Consider the following 18,639-nt stretch of genomic DNA (forward strand, 5'->3'; position numbering starts at 1 on the left):
CTTACATGGTTTGTCCATCAAGATAATCTTCACAAAATAATTTAACTTTGATGAATTTTAAAGCCTAAATAAAAGCGCCAGAATTTAAAAGCTAAACGTAGGGGATAAATGAACTACAGCACCCGGTCACTCGATTCAGCGTCACCACCAACACACTTCCACAACTTTTTCAAACTTATTTTTAACGTGTTCAGTGAAAAGGATTTACTCTGTATATGAATTTTAATCCACGCTACATGAACCTTTTCATATAAACTGGAATAAATACAAAACTAGAGCCAAACTAAAACTGAAATGAGACATTAATAATAAATAGTATAGTGAATAAATGAATCAATCATAACTAAAGGACATATGAAAGCACGTATTTCTGTACATTTCGAAATAAGGTACATTAAAAGTCAATAAATCCTTAATTAATATGAATATTTTAATTAATAAAGTGTCTCCATGAACTATTCAGTAAAATTCTAGTGCATTTAATCTATTAAATAATAGCAGAGTGAGCGAGTTTTTGGATATGGTCAGATTAAACTTATTTTAGTGAATAAAGTACCACGTTTCAGCTTTGTTAGGGTGGGTAAGTTACACAAAATGTTATTTTATCCTTGCTTCTAGAAAATCCTCAATCTATATGCTTCTAACAGCTTCATGTGGCCATAAACATTTAAATTTAACATGGTTTTAAAGCACTATGCATCGTTAAAGTTTCCCTTTCACCGTGACTAAGCCATTAAATGTGGTGTTTACATGGAATAATCGTACTATGAGTTAACCTTATGAACCCAGAGTCTTCTCATCAGTAGGAAAGCGATAAAACGAGCATCTTCCATCTGAAGACTTTTGTTGCATTTCAGGGCAAAAAAAACAAAAACATTGTCAACCAACAATATAAAATGCGGGGAACTATTAATTGGTTATTCTACTATTAATTGTATTACAAATTATACTATGACTGGAAAATACTGTAAATTGATAACTGTTCGGCATGATGATGTTTAATTTCTCCACCAGTGCCTGTAGTCCCATATAGCAACTTTATTAGCAACCGTTTTTTTTTTTTAAGAAAATTAAGTTTAAAAAAATCATGAGTGGGGTGTAACTGGTGTGTTTTGTGTGTAGAATAAAATGTGAAAGTATCTTGAGCCTGTGTGAACCACAGATCTTATTTTAGAGATTTAACCAAATTCCCATTCAAAAACCCCATTGACTCTGGGACGATGGAACTGGAAGTGCTAAAATGCTAACTCGCTTCTGGGTTTTTGCCTACAAAGTGATATCATAGTTCCACCACTCTATTCAGTAGTTCTGGTGTCATGAAAAATCGAGTACCCCCTCGAAATCGGGTCCGCTTAGGGCCCGAGTGATCCCATTGGCTCAACAAACTTTTAATGGGTATTATTTTTAGCGCCTGATTACAATTCCTGCAAAATCACGCTTTGATTTATTTAGTTTGAACTTCGTTATAATGACCATTACTGTCTTACATGTTTCATATGCTAGTATATACCCGAAGCTATAGGTTGTGAAATCAAACATTTCTCGTTTCTATTTTTTTATTTTTACAGATTACATTCTGTATGTTGCTTTTACAAAATGCAGCTCCGATTAGCCATACAACAAGCTATTGCGAAAATTTTTGGTCAGGCATTTAAAACAGCTACTGTCTTGGTCCTAAGTGGACAAGATTTCGAGGGAGGACTCGATTTCTCATGACACCGGTTAACTTTGTGTGCAACTGTGAGTCATTCATCCAGCCCAAGCACTCATAGTTGCTCCATGTCCGACCGCATTAGATTTGGTAAAGATGTAGAGTTTAACTTTACGTGCTTGTTTTTTGTTAGCCAGGTCGTGGTAGTTAGTAGTTAATGATTCTTAGATTTTTACGTCTTGGAATATGTGACCCAAATAAGAATTTTCACCGGATATTGTCATCTAAAAAAGTAAGTAAGTCTTCCACATTTCTTCTGACCAACTGAGGAAAAGGTTATTTCACCACCAGAGCAGATGTAGACGAATGACTCCTAATTGAGGTGTTCTGTTGTTGGATGTTATAATGAACATAGCAGTTGTCATTTACTCCTGACATTTGTTTTTGAAGGGAATGCTCCCCGGTTTACCTAAATGTGTCTATGTTCGCGCGAATCATTCGTGATCCAGCTTCACCTACAGAAGGAGTATAAGGTTTTTTAATGAATCTTTGCAAATCACCTTTCCTAATAATGTACTAATTAGCAAGTTTAGCAAGTCCGGGTCTGTTGTGAGTGCGTTCACGACACTGCTGACGTATGACGCTGCTGACGTGTTTTCTGGTGCGCTAGAAGATAACACGTCAGCGGCGTCGTACGTCAGCAGCGTCACTGCAGTGTTGTGAACGCGCTCACAACAGACCCGGAAGAGAAGACAATGCTGAAATTTTTGTTATTTTTGGACCAACATGTATTTTCGATGCTTCAACAAATTCTAAGTGACCCTTTGATGTCACATGGACTACTTTGATGTTGTTTTTATTACCTTTCTGGACATGGACAGTATACCCTCCATTGAACATACATTTTCAATGGAGGGACAGAAAGCTCTCGGACTAAATCTAAAATATCTTAAACTGTGTTCCGAAGATGAACGGAGGTCTTACGGGTTTGGAACGACATGAAGGTGAGTCATTAATGACATAATTTTAATTTTTGGGTGAACTAACCCTTTAATTTGCAATAAGACTGGGAAGATATTTACATAAGACTTTAGTTTTAATTGTTTAATATTTCTCATACTTGCATTACAATTCAAAGGTAGTGTCTTACAGTAGTATCTTATGCTCACCAAGAGCAGAATATATTTGATCAAAAATAGTCAAAACAGTTTCATTCTCTCTCTCTCTCTTTTTTTTTTTTTTTTTTTTTTTTTTTTAAATATTGTGAAATATTGCAACCAAAATATAATATACATTTTAAAATCTTAACTACTGTATATGATGACAAAGCTAAATTCAGCCATTCTGCAGCCATTGCCACATGGTCCATCAGAAATCATTGTAATATGGTGATCAAAGATTTCTTATCAGTTGAAAACAATTGTTTAATATTTTTGTGGAAACCATGAAAGAGTCAAGATTCTTTCATAAATTTAAAGTTCCAAAGTACTGAAATAGGAATATTGTGTAATATTACACAATATTCATGTGAGCAAAATCCCACAGGAAATTTTAATCCACAGAAATTACAATTGCTTAGTTGTTCTGTATAGGCGCTGTGACACGACGTCTGAAACATTCTGCCCAAATGCAACAGCATACAACAGCATAGTTAATTTTGTGGTATTTTGAAATTGGCCATCTTTGAAGGCTGAAACAAAAATGGCACTTTTAATGTCAGTTATCAAGTTTTTTAGCTTTAAGTAATGTGCTTCTGATTTTTTTTTTTTTTTTTTTCTTTTTTCACAGCTGCCCTTCATGTCTCCAGCCTTGAAGATAACTAAGCTGCTTTGGCTGGAGCTTCAGTCAACAATGGTAAAATTTCTTTAAATTTCGGCGTCATGTTTTTGATACAACACCTTTATGTGATTTCTTTTCTGTACATTTTAGCATATTTAGCACATAAAGTGTTTATGGCATAATATTCTTGCATTTCCCCTTTATTTTCCCCAACTGCCCTTCTGTATTTACATATTCATAATAAACTGTGGACACTAGATGTCAGTAAAGCACAGTAAAACTACCGCGCCAGATCTGCCCAACCTGATTTTGATTAAGATGTGAAAGTTTTCTCTTAGCTTTCCCCCTGTTTACATACGAGTCTGCTAACAGGAGCCTTTGGGCATTGCCAAATGGTTCCTATATAGAAAATGTTCTGCTATAGGCTACATTTCAGAGACGGACTGAGAATTGTAGTGCTCTGTTTACATTTCTAAACTCTGAAATAAGAAAGTACCCTACATGAGGCCAGAAAAAGCAGATTCAATGCAGATGTAGATGCCATTGTGTCCATATGGTGTTATATGTACATGTGTGTGGATGAAAAAAAAGTTCCACCACATCCATTACTTCTAATGGTGCACAAATCCAGGGTTGATTCTTGTTGGTTCTCGTATGTATGCACATTGCTTCCAGATGGTGAAGAATCAGTCATTTATTTCTTGGTCCTTGTTTCATTGTTGAAACATGCAGAGTGACAGCTGTTTTCACCAGTGAAGAAGATCATATTTAATATAAGGGTGTATATGTGGTTTCTTCCTTTGAAAACAAATATCTATTATAATAGCTTGAGATGTGGCTGTTTGTATTCATTTTACCGGGGACCTCAGATCTAAGGCATCTGCACTGTATTGCATGTAAACTGTCTGGTGCTCTGGATAGACTAAAATGATTTCAATTTCTGGTTAAATAGTTCCACATTTTCTCCATTTTCACCTTTTGCAACTCAAGTCACACTGTAAAATTATGATGTAATAAATCTGTAATAAATCTCTTTTTTTAGATCTATATGTCTTATCTCATTTAAGAAATGTATGAATTTAACCAGCATAAGGAGGTTTGCAGTTTGCAGTTAGCTTACTGATTTCACAAGCAAACTCCTTGTTCGTTTGGTTTAGCAGTTCATACTATATGAGCCATAAAATCCCAGTACATCAAATATGATAATCCAAAAAAAAAAAAAAAAAAAAAAAAAAAAACATATCCAACCCATTTTTCTTCCTTTTTTTAAATATATTTTTAAAAATATTTTTAAAATATTTTTCAAAAGGTTTTATAAACTTTTCCAATTATTTAACGTCAGAATTTGCATAATTAAACCCTAATGACACCTTTACAGGGTGTCATTAAATTAATGAGCAGATATAAAAACTCCCGATGTGTATTCTGGTAGAGAATAATGCTGACCTTGACCCTGCTCTCAAAGCCACCTGCCATCTGAGGTCTATTTACTTATGACCCATGATTTAAACTTAAGTCATCCTGAAGAGTGGAGGAGGTATTTTGTTTTACATGAAACAAGGACATCTGAATAAAGCAACAAACTAAAGCCTTCCAGCAAAAAAAAAAAAAAAAAATATATATAAAACACCCAGTTCGCCCTGTTATGGTACTCGTAGTAGTCAGAGCTAATGCATGCCAGGCCCTCGTCACCTCACCCTGATCCCAGATCAGTGCAAGCCACACAGCAATCAAACATTTTGAGCTGATGTGCATGTGATATAGTAAGACAAGCAGAAAAGTAAAAAGGGAATCTTATTCTGTCAGTAAGCCTTGGCATTAACTGTGGCCTAATATACAGTTGAGGGAGCTTTTCTCTAAGCCTCTGCTTTTTTTGAAGTCCTTACTCTTGATTTGAGCAGGGCCAAAGGAATCACAGTGCACTGCTATATGAAAATGCCTTCTTTATTAAAACGTAACTTACTGGAAGATTAAACTCATATCCTGTACATTCTTGTGTATGCACACATTTAGTCATGTTCCTTTCACTTGTCAGTGTCTCCTCAAAACTGCTCATGGTTTCTTTGGAAAGGGTGGTGCTGATGCTTAAGCCAATTTCTTGTTTTTTTCCCACATTACTACTATACAGTATAATGTAAGACTTGCCATGTGTCTTCATATTTCACAATGAGGAAAAAGAGTGTTGGGGTATTGGCTTTCATATCTTGTTGAGTCGGACTGAAGTGGATTTTTGTATGAGAAAAAAGATTAGAAAGAAAAAACAATTTAGATCTGTTCATCTATAGACATACTTGTCTGATTGGAAGAATAAACAACATACAAGTGACATTGTTATTTCCTTTTATCTTATGTTGTAATCTTATATTTAATTATGGCCTTTCCATGAGTTCAGTTTGTCTCACAATCACTTTAGTGTTTCAGGTGTTTCAAGATGTATGTGTTGTTTTAATAATGTTTTTTAATCTTATCTTGATGTTCTAGCTTTATTTCAGGGAATGATTTTTGTCATTTCCCCCTGCTGATCAACTACTTTTCATGGTTCAACCAGTGACTCATGTAAAGCATATTACTTGCTATTAATTTTTTTTTTAAAGAGTAAGAGGGTTAAGGTTAAGAGCAGTGGGTGTATGGTCAACCAAGGAGTATCAAGTTTTTGAAAGAGAATATATATTGGGAACGTGAGGATGAGTGGATAGATCTGTTATAGATCTGAAAGTGCTGTTTAAAAGCAGAGGCCGCATGGTTTGCTCGGGGCATTGTCCTTTTATCTGGACAGCACATGTCCCCTGGGCTCATGTCAGACTTAACACTTCCCTCACCCCCTCTTTAGGCTCTCTTTGAAGTGTGCTACCAGGAAGCATGAAAGGTGAATCACCAGATGATTAACATGACAGCTAAAAACTAGTTTGTTTTTCATAAACACAGAAGGGGTCAAAAGTCTGAGGTCACAAGTTTGAACATATGGGATTTATATTTCATTTAAATGTAGAAAGAACAAAGCATCTTATGACATGAAAAAATAAAGATTATGTACATCTAGGTCAGGAATCAAATAAGTAAATTTGTGACTGATTATGTAAACTACTTTGTACCGACAGTCAGATGTGTTTTTTTTTCCTATTGAATATGATCTTTGGATCATCTCAAATCATATTGGAGAACATGATCTTGAGGTTTGACAAAGTTCATCTAGCTCTGACTGCTGCTGTCATTAAAACAAAACAGAGACAACACGAAATTAATGTTATTTTTTAAATGTATCTTTCACACAAATGGTTATGCTGATAATACCATTGGTAATGAAACATTTTTGTATTAAATTAGAAAAATTGGTGAAATTGTTACTTATCTCATACTTCTGCGTACTGTATGTATATGGATATATTTTTCCTTCTCTTATTTCTGTATAATTGTTGTATCTATATTTTGATTGAGGGAAAGAAGAATGCAAAATGGGGAGACAGTGAAGTTGAAACAGAGACCACTTATTGAACAGGACCACTGCAAGGCTCTGACAAGATATTTCGTTTTTAAATGGTTTTCTATAGTAAATGTGGAAAAATGTTAAAATGTGCTCTTTTGTTCTTTCAATATGTTAAAATACAGTTTAGGCCTTGTTTGATATGCTGCCCATTCAACCAAGCACATGCGTAATTTTTAACACACTGAGAACTGGTTTTCTTTTAAACATACAGTAACACTGTATGAAGGGTTTAATCAAATCAGCATTACTTTTGATTTGTATTGTCAAGACATTCTCAGCCAGTGTAGAAGCGTTTTTTTTTTCTTCTTCTCTATCTGCTGTCTATGCAGGTGTATAAACAAATCAGATGGTGAGAGACTTTATTTGTCAGGATGTTCTGGAGAGAATGATGTCATGGGTTGAGAGCGGCTCAGACTAGATTTTCAGCTGTACATAATAACACCAGTATAATGTGATCCTTGTGAACTCTTGTGACTTCTTGTGTTTTTTTTGTTTTTTTTGTCTGTAGCGAATCTCAAAACAAATCTCATTTTCATACTGTACATTATAATGTTCTGATGCCAACCTTCCCTTCACTTGTAGCATTCAAAATGGTTGATTCATTTTATTTAATTATTTATTTTATTTATTTAGACAACGTATAGAATTTTAATACTGGCCTTTTTTTCAGATATCAGACTTAACATGATGATTGCCTGAATTATTGTCAGCCAGTATTGTAAAATCAGTGTATCCATAAATATGGTTCTTTCAAGCAGTATAGACTAGTTTGGAGTAGATGTCACAGTTACATCATTTGCAGCTGTGTGCACATTGTGGTGGCAGAAAAACAATGGTAACAAGTGGAGGGAAATGGATTAAATTCATGGAATAAGAGAAAAAATGCATTGTTGTGTCTTTGGATGTCAGACGTTTAAACAGACAGACTATGGAGGAAACCCTACCTTTAAAGCATACATTTGATTTAAACACATTCTGTAATATTCACATATGCAGTCCATTGGGAACATATTGTATTAGCCCTAAAGTAACAGAATGAAATAGCCTTCTATTTAAACATATAACATTTTACATAACATTTACCTATTTTATCTCACAATTCTGACTATATCTCCTAGTTCGGATTTTATAACTCGATTTAACTCAACAATTGTGAGTTATAATCTTGGAATTGTGAGAAAAAAAGTCAGAATTTTGAATGACCTTTTTTCATTATTTTATTCCATGGCTTCCATAGACTGCTATTTTAAAAGTGTAATTTTCTGCCACCAGATAGGAAAGGCTCCCCCCACAAAAACAACAACAACAAAAACCTCACTATTTGCAAACACCGGAAATTTCAGAAGCACTGGTAAGCTTTCATAAGATGCACTTCAAGCATATGTGCTCCAGCAAATCAATAAGCTTGGCTTCAGGAGGGAAAGAGAGACAGAGACAGAAGGGGGTGATGGAAGCTTGTCTGTATTGAAAACAGATGAGACAGAATTTCTCTAATAGCTTAAAGGAGGCTTTGAGTGCTGGTTCAGGCAGCATCACTCCAGCCCACAACCCCCTCATTCTCCAAAATGATCAACAGGTGTTTATTTTCTTCTGCCATCATATTACAGCTGTGTATCATAAACTGAAACCTTTTCTGTTCATTTATAATATAGCTAAACCATTCTGAACAAAATGTGCTAAAATAATTGGACTTTTTCTCTGTTCATCCTGATAAAACTGCCATAAATCAAATGCTCCTGCAGAGCAATAATAAGCCATAATTTTCTTCATTTTAGGTTATTTTATTTATAGAGCCCTGCGGTTTCTGTTATTTTGTGTCTGATAGATAGGCTGAAAACCATCAGCTGCCGAGAAGCACTTGCACAAATATCACAGATTGATTTTGGTGTAAGAGGTCTCATCTTTTACTAATCCTGGATTTAAAAAAAAAACAGATTTCAACTGTTCCTTTCACAGGCTACTGTTTGGAATGATCTCTATAGAGTGATATAGTTTAATCTGCGGTTTACTCACATGAAGAGGTTTGGGCTGCTGTTTGTCAATAACAAGACTGAGTCGAAGTGAAAACACTACAGCAACACAACTCCGACGTTTGGAAGCCACTTTGACATGGGGAGGAAAGTTTTGTGTGTAGAAAGAGATAAAAGCTTTATAGTTCAACAAGGCCACATTCATCAAACGCCCATGTGAGACTTTATATTGGCTAGGTCGAGTTCTCCGTGATATGTTTGTCTTTAATAATTTTATGGTTTTCATTGTTTGCAGAATGTAGAAAGTGCTGACGGCGTTCAACATCTTATGTGAATAGCTTGGAGTAATTCTTCATCTGAACAAAGAGAAAACCTGTGAGAGTGATTAAACATGGAATATATCAACGTTTTCTCAAGTAAATCCTCTAGTCTCTTTGAAGAGTGTCCAAGTTTAAACTATATCAGCAATTCTTACATTTGGCAGTGCTGTGAAATGCAGGTGAGAAATAGTTGCCTGCTAAGGGCATCTTATGTAAGAATTCTTAAGTGTGGTATGTAAGACTATATTCGCTACTTAAACTAGTTAGTACTGCCTTACGGACTCTGTTTGGACTCAGACTGAATGAAATGCTCCTCATGGAGGGGAAATCAACCGCACATGTTAAACTCTGTGCTTGTTTGAAGAGCCGAGTCGTGCAGAGTTAAGAAAATAACATCTCCGGAATACAGTACACCCAGGTTGAAGGCCGCCACTCTCGTGGGAGTGGTTCATATTTTTGCTTGGCCTTGCCAGAACGTCATCACTTTATCTGCGGAAGGTAGTCGCCCGGGAAGTGTCACGTTAATGGATCATCAGATAAGTCGTTTATGTTTACAGAAACAGAATGTTCCACACTTTTCATATAACAGTTAAGCTTCACATTGTGACACTTAGAGACTTTCCCCTCGTTGAAGATCATAAGATCACAGATTGCACTGTTTCTAAACTGAATGAAAAGTCTGTCATTATTTACTCACCCTCCAAACCTGTATGAGTTTCTTTCTTATGATGCACACAAAAGCAGATATTGTAAAGAATGTTGCTGACCAGACAGTTGTTGGTAACCAAATATTTCCATAGTATTTTTTTTCCATACTATAGGCAATGGCTACCATCAACAGTCAACTATTTTAAATGAATTTTATTGAAATTATTGATTAAAGATTTTTTTTTCATTGTTATTTTTTATCAAAGTGTCACAACTTGTGCATGCTGGATTTTTCCAATAATTTGTTCCTCTTAAACTTTTTTTTTTCATTCAACTGCAAGCTCGCACTCAAATACTTTCATTTTATCGCTTTAAACAAAATATACCAGACTCTGTTTGACTGATAATTCCGACATACCTTCAGATGTTAACAAGTGTGTTTTAGGTTCCCTTTATTTGGTTATCGCAGCAATCCATTGTAATTATACGAAAATGAGCAACCAGCACATTCATCACATTTTCTCCTTTTTGAAGAAAGAAAGATATACAAGTCTGAAACAACGTGAGGTTTGGAACTCACCGTACATGACAGAAGAGTTTTATAGAGCCAGGATAAGACATTTTAACCAATGTCTGCATCAAAAGAATCTTCTTGGCATATCTAAGCAATTCAAAGGGATAAAACAACTTTTTCCACATGAGCACAGCTGCTTCCCCTTCTAAGAAAGGTGCTTTGGAACAGAGGGAAAAATAATGTTGTCTGTAGTTTGACTCTGGAGGGGTTTTCAGGTGATACATTTGCGATGATGCTTACTAATTACTGTACATTGTCCTCTTATATTAATGAGTATATTTTCAAAGCCCCAAATGCAAAAAGGGAACTTTTGTTTCTACACTGTAATTGCAGCTCTGGTGATTGGAAGTTTCCAGACGCATCTGAAAATGTTTTGAAATGATAAAGGATATTCTTCTCACTTCAGCAGCCTGTGCACACAAAAAAGTGCTAAAGGTTGAGAATCGAGAGAGTGTTGAGCAACTAAATTTCTTTTAGGCTTGAGCCAGGACATTGTTTCTGAAGCATGAAAACAAAATAAAAAGGTCTAGGACAAGCAGAGCAGTTCCCAGTAAGTGTTGTGACTTACAATGCAGTGTGCTTCATATTAATGGTGTAGATAACATTTAGTCATGGAAAAAGAGGCCAGCTGGAATAATCTGGACAGCTGCGGAATTAACTGACTAAACACCTCTCACTGTTCCTGTCGTTGTTGGGAACCTCATCACTGTCGACACTGAATAATAAACATCAGTCAAGTGTGAAAACAATCAAGCTGTTCACATCAGTGTTTGTAAAACTTCTTAATGTTTGGGTGTGTGTTTGTATAATATGTAGTGTTTTCATCAGTATTTGCAAAATGGTCTATTGTGTCATTTTATGTTTTTGGTTTCTGATCTTTCATGATGATTTCATGTCTGACAAATGCAGTGGACAGAGCACAGCAGAAAGAAACATGAGTGAGTGAGCGAGTGAGTGAGTGAGATTGAGGGCCGAAACCCCTTAATTGAATTAGAAAATTCAGGAATTCTTTGAATGGGGTGAAATCCCTTCTGACCCTGGGGTACTTCTCCGAGCAGATGTGTATGAAAGAGGCTTTTAACAGGATGTCCCAGTGGAATCTGCTTTTATTCTCTACATTGCTTCCATCTCATACTTCAATTTGTGGGTGTGCATTTACATTAAGGAGAACTGTCTCTAGTCACGTACCATAGGGGTGCTTGAAAATATTTTGATTTTGTTAAAGATCAGTATTCTGACCTAAAAAAAATGTAGTGTGAATAATAACAATAATTTAATTATATTTTAATAATGTCATTTATATGATAAACCTATAATATAATATTAGTCAAAATATTAAAATCAATCACATTTATTCTTTTTACTTTTTGGTTTTGTTGTAGTTAATGCCTTAACACAGTGGTTCCCAAGCCAGGGGAACCTCAAACACTGCAAATTTTAGATGTCTCCCTAATCAAACACACCTGATTCAAGTCATCAGCTCATTAGTAAAGACTCCAAGACCTCAAAAGTGTTTGTCAGATATTATAGAGGCATCAAAAACTTGCACTGTTTTTCTGGACCCAGATTAGGAACCACTGCCTTAATGCATTCAGTTCCTATTTGGGGATAGAAAATCATACTAGTGCATTAGGAAGTATTTGAGGGTGGCATGGAAACTTGATTGCTATCTAAAATTTTTGCACATTTCTTTCAAAGTTGTTGCCACTTAAATCGTTGTAGAATATGGACCTACAAGGTGTTTGTTGAGCCAGCAGTTGCTTACTGAACATCAAGTCTGGGTTGTACTCTGTCTGTTTCCAGACTGCCTCTGTGCATATGCTTCACTGAACCATCAGTGGAAAGATTCATTGTCTAAATCAGGGGTGGGCAACTCTGGCCCTCAGGATCCACTTTCCTTCAGAGATTACCTCCAACCTTGATCAAACTCACATGCATGTAACTTTCTTGTAACCCTTGATTAGACTGTTCAGGTGTTTTTGATTAAGGCTGAAGCCAAATTTTTTGTATTTAATTTTATTGTAACCCTTGATTGTATTGTTTAGGTGTTTTTGATTAGGGTGGATACATGTGCTGAAAAAAACCCTTCCTCTAGGCTGTTGTGTTCTCTATGAAAACTAGGAGCTGTGAAACATGGCTTACTCTTTTAAGAAAGTTTGTGTGTCTTATGGGATATTTATCACTTTTTGATATGTGTTGTCGCCCAGCAGGAAGTGTTCTTGCTACTCTAAAACATACTTTCTTACTTGAGACAAGCAAGGAGGTACCAGGGCACCCTATAATGCTGAGGTGCAGTAAATATGTAAGATCTTGACCGAGCTCCCCAGCAGACCTGCTTATTCTGGCCCCATGCCCCGATTCCACTGTTTTCCCTCTCCGCTGGTCATTTCTACTGAAACATGTAGAGCAGGCAGATCAAAGCAGGTCCTCCTGGAGGCCTGAAGATGGAGATAGATCAAGTTTTCTCTCGCGAAACACAAACCCTTTCAACTGCTGTTGTGCTCCAGTGGTGTTATAATCTTTGTAACTGGATGATCAAAGTAGCAAACCTATTCAGGATGTAGTTTCTAGCGGTAGCTCAGCTTTACGTCTGATTCCTCACGTGTCACTGGTGTACGGCGCTCAGTCGCTCCATCACCGCGGTGTGTATTTTTAGAAGGAATTTTAGTTTAGGAACATTCTGTTGGCATCGGCGTTTATCCATCTGCACGATGGTCCAGTGCCCACCCTCTCATTTTTTCCTCCCTTTGATTCATCACGTCCCACTCTAATGTGCACCAGCTGTGAAACCTGTGCTTGTTTTGTACTTGAAATGAACAGCGATCTTATGTTCTTACCTAGAGATTTCTATCTACTCAGGGGTTTGCGTTCTGTGTGTCTGGGTTGTAGAAATGGCACCTTGTGTAATTGAGATTTTACTTTCTAAGAAAACATACATGGCTTTGCACATTATGTAACACTGTTGCAGTGTTGGGCGATATGCTCCATAGTCAAATCATCCTATCATTGGCCTGTGAGATCACCGAAACACAGTATTATCATGCTAATTTATTTCATTTTTTACTTAGATTCATAGCACAAGCAGCACAACTGTTTTCAACATTGATAATAAGAAATGTTTCTTGTGCAGCAAATGAGCATTTTATGATGAAGGATCATGTGACACTGAAGACTGGACTTAAAATTCACCTTTACCATTACAGGGATAAATATTTTAAAAATATTAAATAAGATAAAAAAAATAATAATAATTGCAATAATAAATCATGATAACATTTATTAATTTTTTACTGTATTTCAGATGCGATTCTGAAGTGTGCATCTGATGGAAACTTTACTGTCTTGTGAGGCCGTGGAAGAGGAGTTGTGAAGGGCAGTGAATCAATGCAATTTACGCTGTAAGTCACTTGACAACATGGCCGATGTAGTACATCTGAATTTCGTTCATGCTACACATTTTCATATTATATAGAACATGCTGTTTTAATGGTTGCAAAGTAATTTCCTATTCAAAAGAAGTACCTATACTTAGAGAGTATGCTATTTTGCACACAGCTAACTATGACTATCATTGGACTATCATTTAACATACTTAGTCCTGTTAGCTTGTGTAGGCCTCTCCAAGACAACACCGGGCTGAGGACAAGAGCTAATATTGTGTGTTGAATAAAGAGGAGTAAAATGGGAGAAGTGATGTTTCCTTCCTAAAGACGTAATAAAACTGTGCCCTCTTGGCCTAATCAAAGTTTAATGTCAGGACAAGGGATGGAAGCATTTGGAATTTTCAGAGGGGTGTTTCTCCTCTTCTGTGACTGATCTACTGGATGACATGCATGTGACCCATACAGTGTGCCTGGAAAAGAACTGTTTTTACATTCTATTAGTAACTCTTAAATGACAGAATTATATTTGATATTGTGAAAAGCATCATTAAGCAAGTCACTTTAGTTAACAACTTTTTATCACATCTTTATTAACTGTGATAACCAGAATAAAGTTGAACTGTTATACTAGATAAACATCATAAACCATGATAATATGAAAAGAAAATAGACTCTACTAATTTAATAAAATGCTTGTGATTTTATTTGCTGTTTAAAAAAAATGGTCAAAATACAGCTTTTTGCCATCATAATGGTAAATTTATAACATCTACCTTCCAAACCCTGACTTCCTGTGCAGATATTATATGACCATTTACAAATGCCTTTAATCAGTGTTAATCCAAAATATGGTAGGGATAATTCCAACAGAGATCAAATCAAGCCAGTATTTGTCTCTCTCTACACCCTAGCATGTTGGCTTTAATGTGGATTTAAAAAATCAGATATTTAGAAATCTTTAAATCTGTCCAGTTCAATTCCTCTTTCTTGCCATCTTCTGGGCAGAAAGTGCCCTGGAAGGTCGTGACCTGGATATAGAGTGCTGATTGCACACGGGCAGCCTTAAGCAATTTCTGCAGACCGCAAGCTGTTCTCAATCTGTGCCAGGACTGGCAGGCTGGCATTAGAACAGTGCCTAAATAGACATAAATTGTAGGTTTCAATTGTGTTTATAGACTTTAGCATTACTGGTGCCGTTCAACATCCTGAATCAATTCATGCTAAAACACTCTTTATTGTACTCCCTCATTTTGTGTGGGTGATTGTTACAAAACATTAGATGAGTCTTAGGAGAGGGAAATGGCTAAATGTATGCACAGGTGCATTAACATTTGCACGTCTTCATATTTTCATATGGAGATTTTTTTTTCATATGCAATATAGACATTATTAACTGTTAACTGAAAATGTTTGAATCTTATATATATTGTTACTATTATTATTGTTGTTGTTAAATGTTTTACTTTTATATATTTTATTTACAAAATGCTTTATTTATTTTGAAAACACATTCTCACTCTGTTCACCCTGAGGTTGTGATGTACACAGACACTCAATTGTTTTGCATTCGTAGGCTGTTATTCTCATGTTTTTCCTGGTGTCCAGCCACATTTCTCCCACTAATTTTCCTAGCACTCCCAGCAAAGTTGTTGTTCCCACCATATGGTCTGCATGGACATCCAGCACCGTCTAAGTGACTTCATGTCAGATCAAGTGCAGTACATGAGTTATTTATTCCTTCAACATAAGGCTATGGGTTTCTGGTGAAACTCACTCATGTAACGATGACTCCAATTCATTCAGCCTTTGATCGTGTCATTTTCATCCAAGCTCTGTATATAAAACTGAATCACACAGAATTACACATAATTAGGAATGTGTCGATCTCAATTCACAAAGTACTGAGATTGTAAATAAAGAGTTCTCCAGTGTTGGGGAGTAACTAACTAGTCAAGTAGTGACACATTAATTCTTTTTTTTGTTTGTTTGTTTGTTTTTTTTGTTTTTTCCTCAGTAGAGTGTCAATAATTATTTTCAAAACAGATGAGCTTTTTTTTTCAGCTGTTGTTTTTTATGATGAAAAAATTTTTTATCAGAGTTTTGAAGTGTGTGTGGTTTTTATTTTTATGTGCTCTCCTAATGATCATCTCCTAAAGATCATCTCTCTAATATGTATCAAGTTGAGTTTGCCCATTAAGATCCCTTTATTTTGTGCAAATATAGCTCTAAATAAAAACATTCCAATAACATTAAAAAAAAAATATCTATTTAAAAATTATATTGAGCCTTTAAACAGTTTCAGTTTAGTTAGGTGTTTTATTAGTACCTTGTAGTGTATATACTGTTTGTAGAAACAACTTTTCAGCCATTTAAGACCCACATTAGATTTAGGATTAAATATAGAATCTCCTTTATGAAATCTGTTTTTGCATGTTAAACCAACTGCACTTTTGCTCCATTTTGCTTCACTTTATTGATGTTGTAATAGGAGTCTGGCTCTCTCGCTCTTACCATTTGTAGCAAATGACGTGCAGTTGGAGGAAAAGATGAAGTGCCTCATACATGATAGAGCTTAAAAAACAAAAGAGCATTTGGGTAAATGGAGGTACAGTAGAGGCCTCATTTATCTTGCTTATGGCACAATCATTCAGACTATGAGTACAACACTGTCAGCACAAGTTCACATGCTCAGAAATTGGTACAAGATGCTCCATGAGTATATACTTGTGGCCTCGTTTGGATTGGATTGTGCCTTCAGTACAGTGTTTTGACACGATCCTCTAGGATGCAGAAATGTGATGTTTGAAATATGATCTCTCATAAAGCATGAGATAGAAGAATGGACATGTTTACCTTGTGAAATGTGACTCTAATGAGTCCTAAACAAGGCACGCTTACATGCTGTTTTATAGACAATTGTTACGTTTGAACTTTTATTTGAGTCTTTCGTGGATCTCCGAAGAATGCAGTTGAATGTCTGTTTCAGTTGCTCAAGCCACAGGAGCTGTTGTCTTTGTCTGCAGTCAGTGTTCTGAATTCCTGGAAGAAAATAAAGAAAAATGATCTTTTTCCACACAAGTGGAATTGACCACCTGGTGAGTAAGAGGTGACTAATGCTTGCAATATGTTTAACAGAGAGGACTCTCTGTTCTATGAAAGAATTTGATATCAGCTGTTTGACTGTGTGTGTGTGTGTGTGTGTGTGTGTGTGTGTGTGTGTGTGTGTGTGTGTGTGTGTGTGTGTGTGTGTGTGTGTGTCAGGGCTCAACAATAAGGATGACCTGCATTACTGCAGCCAGAGTGAGAGAATTTCGGAACAGTTGACTCCACTGTAAAATATATCCTGTTAAATTTTCTGTAAAAATGACAGCTGTGGTTGGAAAGTGGGACATAAACACACGAGAAAAAATACACTCAGGGTAACAACTAACACTCAAATAATTAAATAAACATTCTTTAAATAACATAAATAAGCATAAAACATACTAATCTATATCGCAAAAAGTATAAATTTGACATGTATTCTGCAATAAAATTACATTTAATGTGATGTTTAACCATTTACGACTTTTCACTTTAAATGGTATGATAACCAGTTATAAACAGTTATAAATTATTAATTTATATGTGAAATGCATAAGAAAGTTTTTAAATATAACGTATACAATAATGTGTAAAATTATCATTTAAATTATAAAATGATACATGTTGATTTATGAAAAATTAGACTACAGTAACTTTTTGTTTTGGGGCCTGAGAAAATGTTAGCAGTGCAAGTAAATGTTTGAACAACTGGGGAAACAGAAAAAACGTTATTGTTGAGCCCTGTGTTTTTTCCGCAGGTCATGTTTTGTCTACGTTGTGGGGACCAAATTTCTCCTTATAAATAGAAAATACCTGAAATCATGAAACCTGAAATCATGTTCATGTACTTTATGAAGTCTTAATTAGCACAATGGTTTCTGTTAGTGAAGTCTGTGTCTATGTTTGAATGTGAGTGTATGTGCATATTCATGAGTCAGTTTCCATCCTAGTATCTCACTCATAATCACTAAATCACATCTCCTCTACACTAAAAGAACATGTAGCTTCCCTGTAACACAGTACGCAGTGGCGCTCTTTCATCTGCAACACTGGATTATTTCACGAAACATTGTGTACCCGTTTTGTGCGGTTTACCATGATCAAGGTTTTGCGCCTTCAGCTCTTTCAAAGGAATAAAACAATGGCATAGACTCAATTTCAAGGCCACAATAACAAGCAGATGTTTTTTTTTCAGCCAGGTCTCTTCATAACACCATAACACTCTCTGGCAGCTTGCAGTGTTATTATCCCTCGCTCCAGCCTCCACACTTTTGTTCCCATCCTCCCCTCTTCTCTCACTGACATTACAGCCCTTTGTGCTGGCCTTGGTCTGGATCTACTCCCTTTCAAGACTATGACAAGGGATGTATCATTGAAACAAACAATAAGCAATTCATGATGGGGCTAAAGAGGTCCACATGTCTCCAACAAGGCTTCCGAAAGTCAGGAAGTCAGGCATTATGTAACATCATTCATGCATGTCTGAAGATGTATTCGTCAATTTTTTTTTTTGTAGAATTCTTTGTATAGCTTCACAAATGATCCATCGTTACTCAATTGATTTCTCAGTGTGCCTATTGTTTTCTGTGATGAATGAGTGTCCTCTATGGATGGCTCTACCATTGTGTTTATTCCACAAAAGGAAGACAGTTTTTTCTTCTGATATCAGTTAGAGCCTTCAAGCTCTGTGCCTCCTCTCACTTTGTTGTCAGCTCTTAAATTTCTTTTAGTTTAGTTCTTTTAAGC

Source organism: Cyprinus carpio, chromosome A2 (genome assembly GCF_018340385.1).
Source record: "Cyprinus carpio isolate SPL01 chromosome A2, ASM1834038v1, whole genome shotgun sequence".
Classification (NCBI taxonomy): Eukaryota; Metazoa; Chordata; class Actinopteri; order Cypriniformes; family Cyprinidae; genus Cyprinus; species Cyprinus carpio.